The following is a 15,412-nucleotide window of genomic DNA, read 5'->3' as shown; positions in this document are numbered from 1 at the left end:
GATTTTTCTAAATGAAATTGCCAGGAAAAAGAATCAGGGTATCAAAGGAACTTTGTCCTAGAAATTAATTCCTAATTATCACCAGAGATATATTTGTAGAATATTTATATTCATGTTTGTATACATTTATATACATGTCTTATATGGTTATAATCAGTACCCTCTAATTTGAAATACACTGTAAATTATAGTCAACTTAGAATCAATTATGAAGTAACTAGGGATGACTAGCTAATTAACTAACTTCTGGCTTCCCCCAAATTCTGAAAGTGAATTTTAGCCTAATGGGTTAAAAACGTTAAGTACTAGTTACTTGCTGATAACACATCTGGATTCACTTTATCCTGGATCTGTTGTATAATGAGGTGCTAACATAGCCAACTACAGCTTGCCCCCCATTGAATGTGTGTGTGTGTCCTGGACTTAACCCCCTTTCAGTAGCAAGTTTAAATACCAGAACAGCTTGTCCAGGGAGCATGTTGGTAGGAATGTGTTTGTCTTGGAAAGTTAGGGACCAAAATATGCTCATCCTTAAGAAAAGCAGATCCTGTAGATAACAGGGACTGTCCAATCAGTATTCTCAGATATCACAGAACTGCTTGTTCTCATATTCTTAACCTCTTTCCAATATCAAGTTCATCTTCTCTTCTGCACTGCTTTGTGAAGCAAAAGGCAATAAGCAAGAAGTTGTAACAAATCCTAACAAAACAGCAAACAGACCAAGAATTTTTGGGGAAGGGCAATCTAGGAAGGAGCGAGGTAATTTTTCACAATGGCATTGAGGAAGTATGTGAATTTTTCACTAACTTTATGGATTTTGATTCACAAGCTTTGGGGTGGAAATAGATATCTCTAGTGGTTGAATAATTTGATTTACTAATTTCCATAACATGACAGGAGTGGGAATGAGGATATGGGAGACCTGGGTTCTACCTCCACTCCTGTCACTAACAAACAATTCAACCAACAGGAAGTCATCTGCCTGCCAGGCCTCAGATATGGCCATCCCTAATGAAGTACAAAATCACTTCCAATCTTGAATTCTTAACACAAAATTTTCAGTTTCACAAATTTCTATACTGACTTTACCTCTTTCAGTGTGACAGTGGTTAAGACGAGGAGATGAAATGTGAGATTAATGGGTATATGTGACGGGAACTCAGGCCTGTCTGCAGTGAGTATCCCATGTGGTCTGAGTCAATTTTGGTAACTGAACTCAAATGTGTATGTGTGGGGTGGGGTGGGGGGAGCTAGGTGGATAGGTAATGAGAAAGAGGGAACCTAAACAACCTACTACAATTTAAAGAGGTATAAAAATCCAGATGTCATCCTTACCTTCTTCAGTTTCCATGTTTTCCTCAGATAGGCCACATGGGGCGCTCACTGAGACTCATTCCGGTTTCGAAACATCACTTACACCTTGTAGTATTCTCTTCTCAACCACTGTCATGCCCAAAGAGGTACAGGGCAGTGCAGATATTTGCAAAACTTTAAAATGATGCCACTCTTGACTTTTCATTCTTTGATGGCATTCTCAAAGTGTTTTGAAAAATATAATCACCCACGTGTGTGCGCGCGCGCGCGCGCATGTGTGTGCGTGTGGGGGGGGCGTGTGTGTGTGTGTTTGTGTGTGTGGGCGTGTGTGTGTTTTTCAGGGGATCAAATTAAGGACCATGTGCTTGCTAGGCAAACAGTCTACCACATAGCTATATCCCCAGCACTAGTTTCATTTTAAAGTATTATTCATGGGAGCATATTATCAGTTTATTACTATTTTAAATGAATTAATGATTTTTTAAATTTCTCAGTCTTAATTTTTCACATAGTAAATATCAATAGATAAAACCTCTTTGTGCTCCTCAATAATTTTTAAGAGTACAAGAGAATCAGTCATGGTGGCAAATGCCTGTAATCCCAGTGACTCTGGAGACTGAGGCAGAAGGATCAGAAGTTTGAGACCAGCCTCATCAACTTACTGAGAGCTTGTCTCAAAATAAAAACTTTTTAAAGTGGGAAGGGACTGGTGATGCAGCTCCATGGTAAAGTGCCCCAAGGTTCAATCCCCAGTACAAATAAACAAAAAGTGTACAAGGGGTTCTGAGACCAGACAGCTGGAGAGCTGCTAGTGCAGTGGTTAGAGGACAAACATTAGGGCAAATGCCTAAGTTTAATTCTCATTTGTACCATTTAAGAGTTGTGTGACATTGGGCAAAGTCACCCTATGCCTCAGTTGGATATAATAACAATAATGTACTTGTTTCATAGGGTTTCCAGGAGGCTTAGTTGACTGACACATGTATCGTGCTTAGAGCTATTGGTATTAGCCACCATCCTTTTTGGTGTCCTTCCCCATATCACTGCCTCCTCTACTTTCAACTCCTCCCCCTCCTGTGTGTGTGTGTGTGTGTGTGTGTGTGTGTGTGTGTGTGTGTCCTTGTATTTCTTTTGCTTGCTTGGTTTCATTTGATTTGGTATAGTCTAATTACTGCTGCCTCTGTCTTAGACTAGCATTTACTGTGACTGACACTGTTTCTTGGGAATCTACCCAGTCTCCCCTGTAAGCATGACCACCACTTCCCTACCACTGCCCTGCAGCAGCTAGCTATACTTTGAATTTGCCCTTCACAAAAGCGCCATCAGCAAAAGACAACTGGAAAACCAAAGTAAGCAACACTGTTTAAAAAAAAAAAAAAAAATAGGCTATGTCAGATGAATTGGAATGTAAAGTAGAAACTTTAGCCTTAGGAATAATCAATGAAACAGAAGAAGGAAGTACAGAGAAAATACAAGCAATTACACTCATTCCTTAAAGGAAAAGGTGGTATTTACCTAGGTGCCTTCCAAGTTGAATTGTTTTCCTTCAGTCTTCCATCTCTTTTTATTTTTTTTTTAAATATCACTCTCTTACCTCCCAGGATACCCTAGTACCCTCAAACCATCAACCTTCATTATATATATATATATATATATATATATATATAAAATTTTCAGTGCTGGAGATTGAACCCAGGGCCTCATGCAAGCTAGGCAAGTGCTCTATCACTGAACTACATCTCCAGCCCCTGCTTAAAAATTTTGATGAACCAGATTCTCATCATATACATATACTGATGGCCACTTTGACCTTGGTGGGGGAAGAATCTTTGAGTTTCACAATTACTTATAATTATAATCCTATGACTTCTCTATAACTTGGCATAAATTTTTGTTTAATTCTCAGTACTTGACAGGTTATTTCTAATTTACAGTTTAGGAAACTGGAGCTCAGAGAAGCTACTAAACCTGCCCAAAGTCACAACACTTTAAACTGACAGAACTGAAACTAGAGAATTTGAAGAGCCTGGAGGAGTGGGGAAATGCACTGCCCAGAGGGGCGTGGCATGGGGGACTGGAGAAGCAACAAGACTATTTTTGTCAGGGGGTTACCATTTAGGCAAATCTGCTCTACTGTTGAAATAACCTCAACAAACTCCCCCAGAGTTTCTTGCAGGCTCTTCATTGCTGCCCCAACTCAAGCTATACATTCTCTAAGAATCTCAACATGTGTTTTTAATTTCCCTTGTTATTTACTAATTGGTTTGTTTATACAATGGCTACCTTGGTGATACTGTGCTACTGAGGATTTTAAAGAAGGTATACCCAGTATGTTTTATATTTGTCCTGCTTCTGAATAGAATGTTTGTAAATTGAGAACTGTCTGTATTGTATGTGTGATGTCATTAAATATATATTTGGTCTGCCCAAAACTATCTGGCATTTGTCCTTTACCAACATTACTGAATATTTTAGTTTCTCAATCACGCAAGCTTTAAAAGTACAGCCAAATCTTGTAAATGTTAAACTTGGGCAGTGACTTAAGTTGATTACAACACTTTTTTGTGGGGGGCAGGGGGTACCATGGATTGAACCCAAGGGTGCTTAACCACTGAGCCACCTCCTAGTCCTTTATATTTTTTATTTTGAGACCGGGTCTGGCTTTGAACTCGCATTCCTCCTGCCTCAACCAGCGGAGCTTCTGAGATTACAGGCATGTGTCACTGCGCCCAGCTGATTACAGTACTTTTAAAGAAAAAAATTAAGATCCACAAAGGATCAACTGGGATGAATAGTTACTTTAAAGGAATACAAATGGGAATCCTTTTGAACCACTGGTTCTCCTAAATATGTTTAGACATGACTTAATTTAAACACTACTGTTAAGGAAGAAAATATTGTCCTATATGAAATAATAGCCATCTGAAATAAGAATGTGATGTTTTAAAAATGCTACTACTAAGCATTTTCAAGTATTTTTAGTAATAATAACATACTTAAGCTAATAAAACCATACTTTTACCTATTTTTTAACATCAATTCTGCCCAATAACTTTTTGCCTAATAAATTTATCAGTACCAGTGCTATCCAATATAATAGCCACTAGTGACACAATAGAGCTAAAATGTAGCTAATGCTAGTGAAAAACTTAATTGTTAATTTTATTTCATTTTCATCCACCTATAATCATGTGTGGCTATTAATTATGTATTGGGCACAGCAGTTATAAGTCTGTCAGCAATGAAAAAAAAAAATAAAAATTTCTGTGATTCTATCATTCTGAAGACCCTAATTTGTAAGACCAGGATTAAGGCTATAGCCTTAATTACTTGGGTACTGAAATAAAGTCTACTAACCAGACATAAAATTGTTCAAAGGTTGTTTTTGTTACATAACAAACATCAAAATCTATCACATGCAAAATATATGGGCAGTGGGATAGATACAGAAGAGTCAAATAAAATATGTATCCCTGGTCACAGGCAGTTTACATCTAGTGGTAATGATGGATGGATGGAAGGAAGGAAGGAAGGAAGGAAGGAAGGAAGGAAGGAAGGAAGGAAGGAAGGGAGGGAGGGAGGGAGGGAACAAGGAAATGTGAGAAAGAAGTAGGGTGGGGGAGTTGTTCAGTATGGACCCTAAGATTGGACAGGGACAATGTTCATATTAGTCTTGCAGTTTTACACCTAACAAGACAAGGCTGACCAATCATGTAAATTCAATCTATGAACAAGCATTGCTGTGCTCCAAAATTCCCATCACTCTAGGACACACAACCATGGTGAGCTCTAAGGACACACCCTGGAGCAGGACAAGATGCCTGCCCTTCAAATACTGCCAGGTGATCAGGCAATAAGGAGAATGTGGGAGACAGCACCACACTAGTAGATCCTGGGTACCACCACACAAGAGAGGTTTCTAATCCAGTCTTGGTCAGTTAGGGAAGATTTCAAGAGCAGAAAAAGAAGTTTCCAGGAAGAAAAAAAAAAAGTAGTATCTTCCCAGTGAATCTGTCCAATATTTATGTATCTTATGGAAATTTCCTTTCATTTGCTATTACATCATCTACCCTTTCAAGAGTGTTCACTTCCCAAGTACATTTCAATCAATAGTATTTATTGAACACTGAAGATCAAAGAACCTCATTGTCATTCTCCTGGAGAGTTTACCATGTGCTATGGGCTAACTTTATATGAAGCTGAACACTTCTCCTGAAGAAAATAAGTTCCTAGGTCAAATATTTCAGTGATCTTCCAAGTAAGAAAAATGTAATACTGCCTCGGAATGCATGATTTCTTCGTAAGGGTTCATTTTTTAAATTGTGTGATTTCCTATACAAACTGAACAGTTCTCCAAAATAAACTTCATGAAGGCTAAATAAATAGAAGGAAAAAATGCTACCAAAATGTAACTTTAATACTTCAATACAATTAAATTAATCGGCAATTCCTATAGCATAGTGACCATTGCATGGGATTCACCTGTCTGGGTTCAAATTCTAGTTCCTCCACTTACAGACTGGATAGTCTTGGGCAAATACCTAACTTTCCCATGCCTCAATTTCCTCTTTTGTAAAAGGCAGATAACCGGATATGAATAGACCCTATCTCACAGAGTTGATGAAATAATATGCACGTTTATAGGAATTGTAAAATAGTGTCAACCACAAGAGATATCTAATAGCTATTCTTATAGTAATTCTAATTACAAAAAAACTGAGAAAATATAGTTTCGGAGAATTTAAAACAAATGTAGAAAATAGGGGCTATCCAGCAGGTTCAGCGGCTTTCTCCTCTCAGTTCTTTGCCTCAAGGTGAGGGGCTGGGGGAGATGAGAGTCAGGACCCCCAAGCCCCCAGGCAAGGCTGAGGGGGAACTTGAACAGAGAAGACCCACAACAATGTCTTCTTCCCATGAAAGTCTCTTGGTAAACAAAGATTTTAACTTCCTAATTCAGGTCAGTGGCCAGTGTGGCTTTTTTTTTTTTTTTTTTGGGGGGGGGGGCGTAATTTGCTTCCAAGACTTTGCTCTTGGACGACTTAAAAGGAAAAAGGTCATTAATTACTAGAAAGAATCAAAAGGATATGAGATGAAACGGTTGCAGTATTTTTGCAATAAATGTTTCCTTACAAGAGCTGAGATATGGGCGGGGTGTCTGTGTAATATCCACTGAACACAGCGGAGAGATAAGAGGAAATCTTTGGTATGCCGATTTCGAAAAGTCTTCATGGGGAATCTTCTGGAAGCAGCTGCACTCCCAATTCCATGCTTACCAAAGCCTTAGGAATTTCCTCGTGGGTCTGGGGCTTTAAACTGACAACTACGACAGCCGTGGGGATTCCTGGTCACAGACAATGGGCCAAGGCTGCATCCCTTCGTCCTTCCTTCGGGTGCACTTCGGCTCCCCACTGCCACATTTCACCACGTCACCACAATTACCGACAGAGGCCAGCAGGGCCTAACCATTTCCCGGACTGCAGTCTCCCAGGAAGGGCATCCCTATGGGGCCCGGCCGGTTCGCTTTTCGCCGGGGCTGGAGGCCCCCCTGCGGCTTTCCTCAAAGCACCCCGGATTAGCCCTGGCGTTTTAGGGCTCTCTAGGTTTTTCGGGTCGTAGGCGAGCGCGTAAAGCGCCACTGCTATGCGTGCGTAGCCCAGCACTAGGCAGCCTCCCAGCTCGCAGAGGCGGGACGGGTAGGGCGTGGTGGTCGCCTCCACCTCCACCCGCACCCGCCCGGCCACCGCACCTGGCGTCTCCCCAATCTCCAACACCTCTTTCCCCTCCTTTCTAGCCTCCCCTCTCCTCAACACCCTCCCTCTCGTCCCCCCTCCCTCCTCCTCCTCCTCTGCAAGCCGGCTCCCGGCTCGGGAGGCGGCGCCTGGTGAATCACCATCACGTGGGCCCTGGGTGCTCAAGGGCGGGCTGCGCCTCGGCGGTGCTGGCGCTCGGAGCAGGAGTGGAAAATTTCCGGAACCCTACTGGGGCTGCGCGCAGGAGGCCCCGCCCGCCTCCCTCCTTACCGCCCCCCACCCCGCCTTCCGGCTGCTGCCCCGGCCGCCCCCCCATTGCGGAGGCTCCTTTCTCCCCTGAGGATGTGCTGCACTCACCCCGCCCGCTGCCGCCCCCAGCCTGGCGCCGCCCGCGCCGTTCGCCCTCGGGCCGCCAACCCCGCTTCCTTCTCCCCCCTCCTGGTGGCTCCGTCACGCGAGGCGGCCTTGCCCCCGACCTTGCGTGTAGCCGCCTGGTATCCTAAGAGGCTAGGAGCGGCGTCCTGGCGCCTCCGCCTTGGCCTCTGGGGCGTCGCGGCCCCTCCTGCCCCGCCACCCCAGATCCGCATTGCGCGGGCCCCCCACACCTCCAGGGTGGACGGTAGGACAAGGGAGGAGGCTGTTCCGTTGGGCATCTCGTTGGCTCATTAATGCACTACATCGTGGTTTAAACAAAGCACACCCACTTAACCACCAGAAAATAAATAAGTTATTTTCCCTATCCCATAACGTTCCCCACTTGGTTTTCCCAACCACAAACAAAATTTATTCCTGAGACAGCAATTTTGAGGAGTTTGTTGACCTCATCCATCCCGGGATTACAAATGGCTTCACAATGACATTATTTCACTCAAAAAGGGGTGTGTTGTGCGCGTGGTTCACCTCAAGAAAACAAAACACCCTTAACAGTTTCAGCAACTGGATGGTTCTTGTCTCAGGTGGGTGTTGGCGAATGTGGAGAGGGTTTGAGAATTGGCAGTAGCACCAGGTGTCCCAAAACGAGGTTACCTGGAACCGGATACAGGCGTCGTCTTCATGGGACACAAAATGCCAAAGATCTCAGCCAAAACAGTATGAGTAAAGAGCTCAGAACCAAGCCCATATATTAAATTCTTTCCCTCTCAGAACCAGAATTGCAGGTATGCTAATTTTAATAAATCCTTACTTCAGTATCTTGGCCCTGAGCAAAGAAAGATCCGGAAATTGAGTGAAGGCCAGGAATGTAGGTCCATTGTGGCCAGAGAGTTTTTGGGCAGAATACATTGACTGTTGCTGTCATGTGTCTTTGGACTAGATTGATACCCAGTAAATTGTAAAAATACAGTTATTTTTAAATTGTCCTATTTTGAACATTGTAAGGATCGGAAATTTTTAATTTTCAAAACTATGGACCGTAGTATACTATTCGATGAAACATATACATCTTTCTTTGCCAAGTATATACACACTTCATTATCTTGCCTAATCCTTGATTCTCAGCGCAACTTTAGCACATTCTGAGTAATCTGTAACCATGTATGTCAGAACTCACACCTGTGATTTTGCTTTCAAATTTCACTTTCCAACCAATTTACTGCTAATTAGCAGGTGTGCTCATTCAGTGAAAGAGCCTGGTCAATAAATCCTTCATCTCTCCGTCACTGTTTTCTGTTATATTCATTAACATGTACTACACCTAGTGGAAGGAGCCATTTCATGAAAAGGCCAATGGCATCACAGAAAAGCCATTTCTGTGGCTTTCAGGCTGTTTCTTCCCCACTTCGATTTGGGGAGGACACAAGGGAAACAGTTCTTATACCAGGTCCCTGGAGTTTTTCAGTCTAGACAATATTAGCTGTGTTCATAGCTATCCAAATATTTCTAGAAAAATTTTAAGACGAGTTTCTATGGGCACTATAATTTTCTTAATTTTGCTGAAAATGAGCATGCATTCACAAAACATTGATGCTTACAAACATATGGATTTCAATATAATGTATTTTTTACACATGACTACATTACCTGATCTTGGCTAGTGGGATACAAGACCTCAATAATAGTACTTCCAATAAATGTTATATTTCATAATAAAATTGACTCTCAGAATTTACATCCCCCTACCCACGAATGTGGTCCTGTCTGCCAATCTACTGTAACCAACATGTGACCATGATGGGAGACATCCCAGCATGTTAAAGTTGTCAGAGCTCCTAGTCTTGAAGGAGACAATCAAAGCCAAGAACTATTCTGTCTGTAATAGTAAGTATAATTATTTAAGCCACTTTTCATTGTATATCATGTTTATTAAATAAAAAGTTCCTGCTGCTGACAACCTTTCTGTGGGAGCAAGCCTCCAAGGTGCCCCCCACCCCCGTGTTTCTAACTTTCTGGTATTCATGCCTTTGTAGAATCCCCTTCTATGCTGAATTAGAGCTTGCCTTTATGACTAATAGAATGTAGCAGAAGTGATAAAGAGTGACTTTGAAGCCTAGTTCATAAAGGCATTGCAGCTTGTCTTGGTCCCTTTGGATCACTTGCTCTAGGATAAGCCAGCTGCCATGTCACGAGGATGCTCAATCAGATTTGTGGATGAGGCTTCCTGCTGAAGAACAGCAGGTCAGCACCAACTTGACAGCACGTGAGTGAGTGACGCTGGGAAGTGTCAGGTGACTACAGCCCAACTTACAGCTGGATGAAACCTCATAAAAGACTCCCAGTCTGAACCCCAACTAAGGAGCTATTGAATTTCTGATTCATAGAAACTTAGAGAGAAAAAATCAGTTATTGTTTTCACCCAATAAATTTTAGAATAATTTGCTACACAGATTCAATTGGTATTTAGTATTCTTTAATATTAGAAGAGCATACCAAAGTTAGCCAAGTACTCACAGAGTGGATTGGTACTATTACTTTAGGCTTGGAAGCTATCTTACAAAGATTACATACAACTCTGCATTAATTGAACATCTTTTAAACTGATGTGGGGGGAGGGGTATACAAAACAATAAGAAGAAAAAAGAATTGAGAGAAGAACTTACTGACTCCTGGGAAAGACTATCAATAAAAAAAAATACAAGCGGGGCTGGGGAGATAGCTCAGTTGGTAGAGTGCTCGCCTCACAAGCACAAGGCCCTGGGTTCCATCCCCAGCACCACAAAAAAATAAATAAATAAATATATAAATAAATAAATAAAGGGGCTGGGGACTCGGTGGTACAGCACTTGCCTAATGTGTGAGGTTCCAGTTCAATCCCCAGTACCACCAAAAAAAAGAAAGAAAGAAAATATGAAATATGATAACATGGATAAACCTGGAGGATATTATGTTAAGTAAATTAAGTTAGGCACAGAAAGACAAATACCTCATGATCCAACTGACACAATCCAACAAGAATCAACTGGCCAACACCAACTTGCCAGCACATAAGTAAATGACCCTGGAAGCAGATCTTCCAGCCCCAGTCCCAGTCAAACCACTTCTCTATGGAATCTAAAATGGTTTGAACTCACAGAAGTAGAGAAGGGATCGGTGGGTACCAGAACCTGGGAAAGCAAAAGACTGGGAAAATGATGGATATAAAATTTCAGTCAGATGGAAGGAATAAGTTCAAGATACAGCCTATGTACATTGTGGGGACTATAATTTATAACAATATATTGTGTTTTGAAAATTCTAAGATAGTAGATTTTAAGTATTCTTATCACAAAAAGTATGTGAAGTAATGCATATATATATGTTAGTGAGGTCAACTAAGCCATTTCACAATGTGTACATATTTCAGAATACACATTGTGCATGATAAAAACATAATATTTTAATTTGTTAATTTTAAAATTAAGTAAACAATAAAAGAAGGTATAGAACTCATGAGAATAAGAAGTGTATATTATGGAGGAAATAGGAGGAAAAGTAATTTTATTGTCTCTCTATAATGCCAGTGTTCAAGCTTGAATTTTGAATGACACCATCTTGGAACAAGAGAATCAGGCTGTTTACATAGCAAAGGCTCATTTGATTAGGTGGAACAAAGTCATTAGAAAGCAAATCTTGGGATTCTTTCTTGTACTGTGGCTTACAGAGGGTTGACTCAGAAGAAAAAGAAAAACCTGTTTTTTTCATCATCGAGCCTTTGCAATGGACATTTTTTCAGTTTACTTGCTAGGCACTAAGAAGGAAAGTTAAATATATTAATTCAACAAATATGTGGTCCTTGTCCTATGTATCAGGCATGTTCCAGGCACTGAAGATTCAATGATAAGCAGAACAAGAGTCTTTTCCTCATAGAGTTAATTGTAGAAAGGGATTTGGAGGAAGATGAAGAAAGAAATGATCATAAACAATTAAACAGTATAGTTTGATTTCATGTACACATGCAATAAAAATCAGGCAATGGGGAACTGCAGTTTGAGTACAAGTGTCAACTTTTGCCAGAATAGTCAAGGAAGATTTTTTTTTGAAGCAATGACATCGAAGCCGAGATCTAAATGATGAGAAAGTAGGTAGAAGGAACCACGAATGCAAAGCTCCAAAAAGGGAATAACTTAGTGTATTTTAGGGAGAGAGAGAAAATCAGTATAGCTTATATATAGTGAAAAGAGGAAAGGAATGCTGAGATGAGGTTGAGGATGCATGCTAGGGCACAACCAGGTAAGGCACCGTTAAGTGAGGAACAAAGATCTTATTCTGTTTGTGATCAGAAGTTACTGGAGGGTTTTAAGTAAGGGAAATGATCTATCCTTGTAAGCAAGAAATTTGATTTATGTTCTGGGAAGGTCTTTCTGACTCCACTGCAGGATGGAGAATGGACTATAGGCACCAAGAATGGAAATCCACACGAGTTGGGCTGTGATCCAAAAGAGAAGGGATGGTCACTTAGACTAGGACCAAAGCAGTACAACTGGTAAGAAGAGAAAGAATTTTGAATATATTTGGAGGCTAAGCCCTGAGTCTTGCTGATGGATCTGATATTTGAGGGAAAGGAGGACTCAGGATGAGAATTTAAGATGACTCCATGGTTTGGAGCTGAGCTCCCTTATGAATCGTGGTGTTATTCTTCCACATTGGAAAGATGAGAAAAGAAACAGTTTTGATAGGTAAATCAAGGGTTCTTTTTTGGCCGGTAGAGGATAAGACAGGTGCCCTTCAGATGTATTTGATAATAGGTTTCTCTTGATTCTAGAGAAACCCCAAACCATTTACTCTTTCATTTATTCATTCAGCAAAAACCTGTTATCTGCAGTACCTGACAGTGATCAAAGCAGATTGAATCCTTGCTCTCCTGGGCTTACATTCTAGTGAAGAGATAAACAATAGAAAAGTAAATAAATAAATAAATTTAACATGACTTCAGTTAGTGATGGGTACTAAAAAGAAAAAAAAACATATTTAATTCATCCATATACTCAAAAAGAACCTTCTTTTACAAGTGACTTGGCTGGGTGTGGTTTGCCGGAGTCTACTAACAAAGGCATTAATAAAAATCCAGTGCATAGACAACACCAAAATGTATGTCATAAAAAAATATTTATAAAGCACCAAGTTGAAAGAAGAATGTAATCAGTTTCTAATGGGCTCATCAAGTTAAGAGTTAATAAAAGAGGTGGAATTTAAACTAGATCTAAAAGGAAAGAGAATTTAGGTATAAAGGAATGGTGGGGAAATGGATGGAGCCATAAAGCATATTTTAAGCAGTTAGAATGATGAAAATGGAAAATGTTTTGTATTGAGAACACTAAACAATATATTTGACCAAAATATTGAGTATACAAAGGGAAATGAGTTAATTATCTATTGAAAAATAATTAACTGTGACAAAATTTAGTTTCTTAAAACAATAAACAGTTGAGCATGGTGGTGTACTCCTGTAATCCCAGCAACTCTGGAGGCTGAGTTACAAGGTTTGTGAATTTGAGGCCAGACTCAACAACTTAGTGAGAGCCTAACAATTTAGCGAGACCCTGTCTCAAAATAAAAAATTAAAAAGGCTAGGGTTGTGGCTCAGTGGTTAAGATACCCTGGGTTCAACCCCCAATACCAAAAGAACAAAACAAAATAAACATTTATCATCATTTATTTCTGTGGGTTAGGAATCCAGACTGAGCTTACCCCAGTCCCTGGCAAAGGTACTGCTTGTGACTGCAGTCATCTCAAGGTTCAACTGGACAGGATCTGCTACCAAGCTTCCTCATGTGACTATTGGCAGGCCTCCCTGGTTGTTGCCAGAGACTTCAGCTCCTTGCCACGTGAGCCTCTCCATAGGACAATTCACAAGAGGATAGCCAGTTGCCCTCAAAGTAGATGCAGTACGGAAGAAAGAGAGAGAAAGATGGAAGCCATGGTCTTTTTGTGACCTAGTCTTAGAAGTGACATGCCATCACTTCTGCCAGATAGAAGGCCAACCCATATTCAAAGAGAGAGGATTACAAAACAGTATGAGTAGGTGGGATTCACAGGAGTTGTCTTAGAAGCTGCCTACCACAAGAATAATTGAAGATAAGTCTGGAATTACAGGTGGAGCTAGATCAAAGAAAGTCATGGAAATGAACCTGAGAAGGAAACCATTCAGTTGGAGAGCAAATTTAACATTTAGGTCATTTTAGTCAAACTGAAGTGTTGAACAAATAGAATTCTGAGTGTCATCCTAAAAGCCAGCTGTTTAACAAGTTGAAAAGATTAACTAATTATAGTCCTCAGAAAAGAAAAGCACTCTATTTTATCATGTAGTAATGATCAAATAATTATATAGAAGATAGCTATCTGCCCTCAATAAAAACTTCTAACAACCTATCTTCACAATGCATTCATGAAAATCCAGAATGAACAATTAATATTTGAGACTGTCTGTCTTAGTATAGGCTATAAGGTTCACTTTCAGTAGCTTTCAACTCTTGGGTCCCCAACCCACAGCAAAAAATACATTTTACATCACAAATCAGAAGAATACACCTACACATTTATACATAATCAAAATAGAAGTTTTGTAGAATAATAGTACTATTATATATGACACACTGATATTTTTCCATATCCTATTGCATTAAAGAAGAAAATAAACTGCCAATAATACACTGAATTCTTTGATTGCACTATACAGCTTGAAAAATGCTGCTCTCTAGAACATTAGCTTAGAAATTAAACAATATGGTAGTATATGGTCATTAGGTATTTAGAAATGTAGTTTCATAGTAATTCAACTAGGGCACTGTCCCATGCATTGTCAAAGCAAAACAGCAAAAACTCAAAGCACATCAGGCCTTGTGTTAGCAGATATTCCTCAGGTTGACTCTTAAGAAAATGAATCAAATTAGTCATAGAAAAAGCATGTTCATTTTTTGCATTTGCTATTCAGGTTCTGACCATACAACAATCAGATCAAAATTATACACCTCCAACATACCACACACACACACACACACAATTTGTCCCACATTCTACACATGTATTGTACTTCTCTTAAATATGTATTGTAATAGGAAACACCAAACATCAGAAAGTTCAAAAGACAAGAGTTCTGGTTATAGCACAAATTGCCAACCATAACCATTAACCCTGAGGATTTCCTTAACACCTCAGATTGTGCAGAGGAATGACCTGAGCTTTACCTGGAATGAAAAAGTGTTTTGAGACCTTTTGATTTTTATCCGCTGAAATTAGGTATAAAGGAATTTCCCAGGACTCTCTTTAATCCACCATCAGATTGTTCTGACAAAAAAAGTTAATTGGTGTTACTAGGGAATGTATATAGAAGGAAAATAATCAAGATTTTTCAGCCCTGATCTTATGCCAAACTCCAAACCTGCAGTGGAGTTCCCAATTTCCTTGGGGAAACGACTGTTAACAAATATGGGCAATTTTGAGTACTGTGCAAGACAGCACACGTTTAAAAAAAAAATCCTGCACCACATGGTTTAGAAAACAGTACCTGCAAAAAGAGGTCTGAGAAGGGAGGGTTTAAGGCAGGCAGATTGAGGCTTTGCTGGGGCTCAATGACTAAGCCTTGATTGATGGCATTTGAGAGGGGCGAGGGGAGGTTGGGCATTAATGCAAAAAAAGACTATTGTTTGTCCGACTGGTCTGACCAGAGTAGAAGGTTTGGGGTAGGGAACAGAGGAGTTTAAAGGGGAAATCGGGTCCTCCCCTATCAATCACCGACACTGGTGCAAGCTGAAGGCACCCGAAGTCTCACGTGCAGCGGAAATAGGGAGCTGTACAAATTTCCTCAGGAAAACATTGAAAGCAAAAATTGTGATCACACCCAACCTTTTCCTCTATGCCCTGCCCAGTCTCTCCCACGTCTCCAAAAGGAAGAGAGCAGTAGGTCAAACTCGTTTGTTTATTCCTTTATTCAACTA

At 40.4% G+C, this 15,412-nt stretch overlaps 1 long non-coding RNA gene across 1 annotated transcript in view; it reads left to right on the top strand.

The window, feature by feature from the left end:
- Window positions 1–4,720, top strand: part of LOC306662733 — a 90,671-nt gene extending 85,951 nt beyond the window's left edge. Inside the window, exon 3 of the long non-coding RNA XR_013764214.1 lies at window positions 3,249–4,720. This is a non-coding gene — a long non-coding RNA (uncharacterized lncRNA). The remainder of the gene's footprint in view (window positions 1–3,248) is intronic.
- Window positions 4,721–15,412: the final 10,692 nt, after the last annotated feature.

Source organism: Sciurus vulgaris (assembly GCF_902686455.1).
Source record: "Sciurus vulgaris genome assembly, chromosome: 5".
Lineage (NCBI taxonomy): Eukaryota > Metazoa > Chordata > Mammalia > Rodentia > Sciuridae > Sciurus > Sciurus vulgaris.
This window is presented reverse-complemented; position numbering and strand designations above follow the sequence as displayed.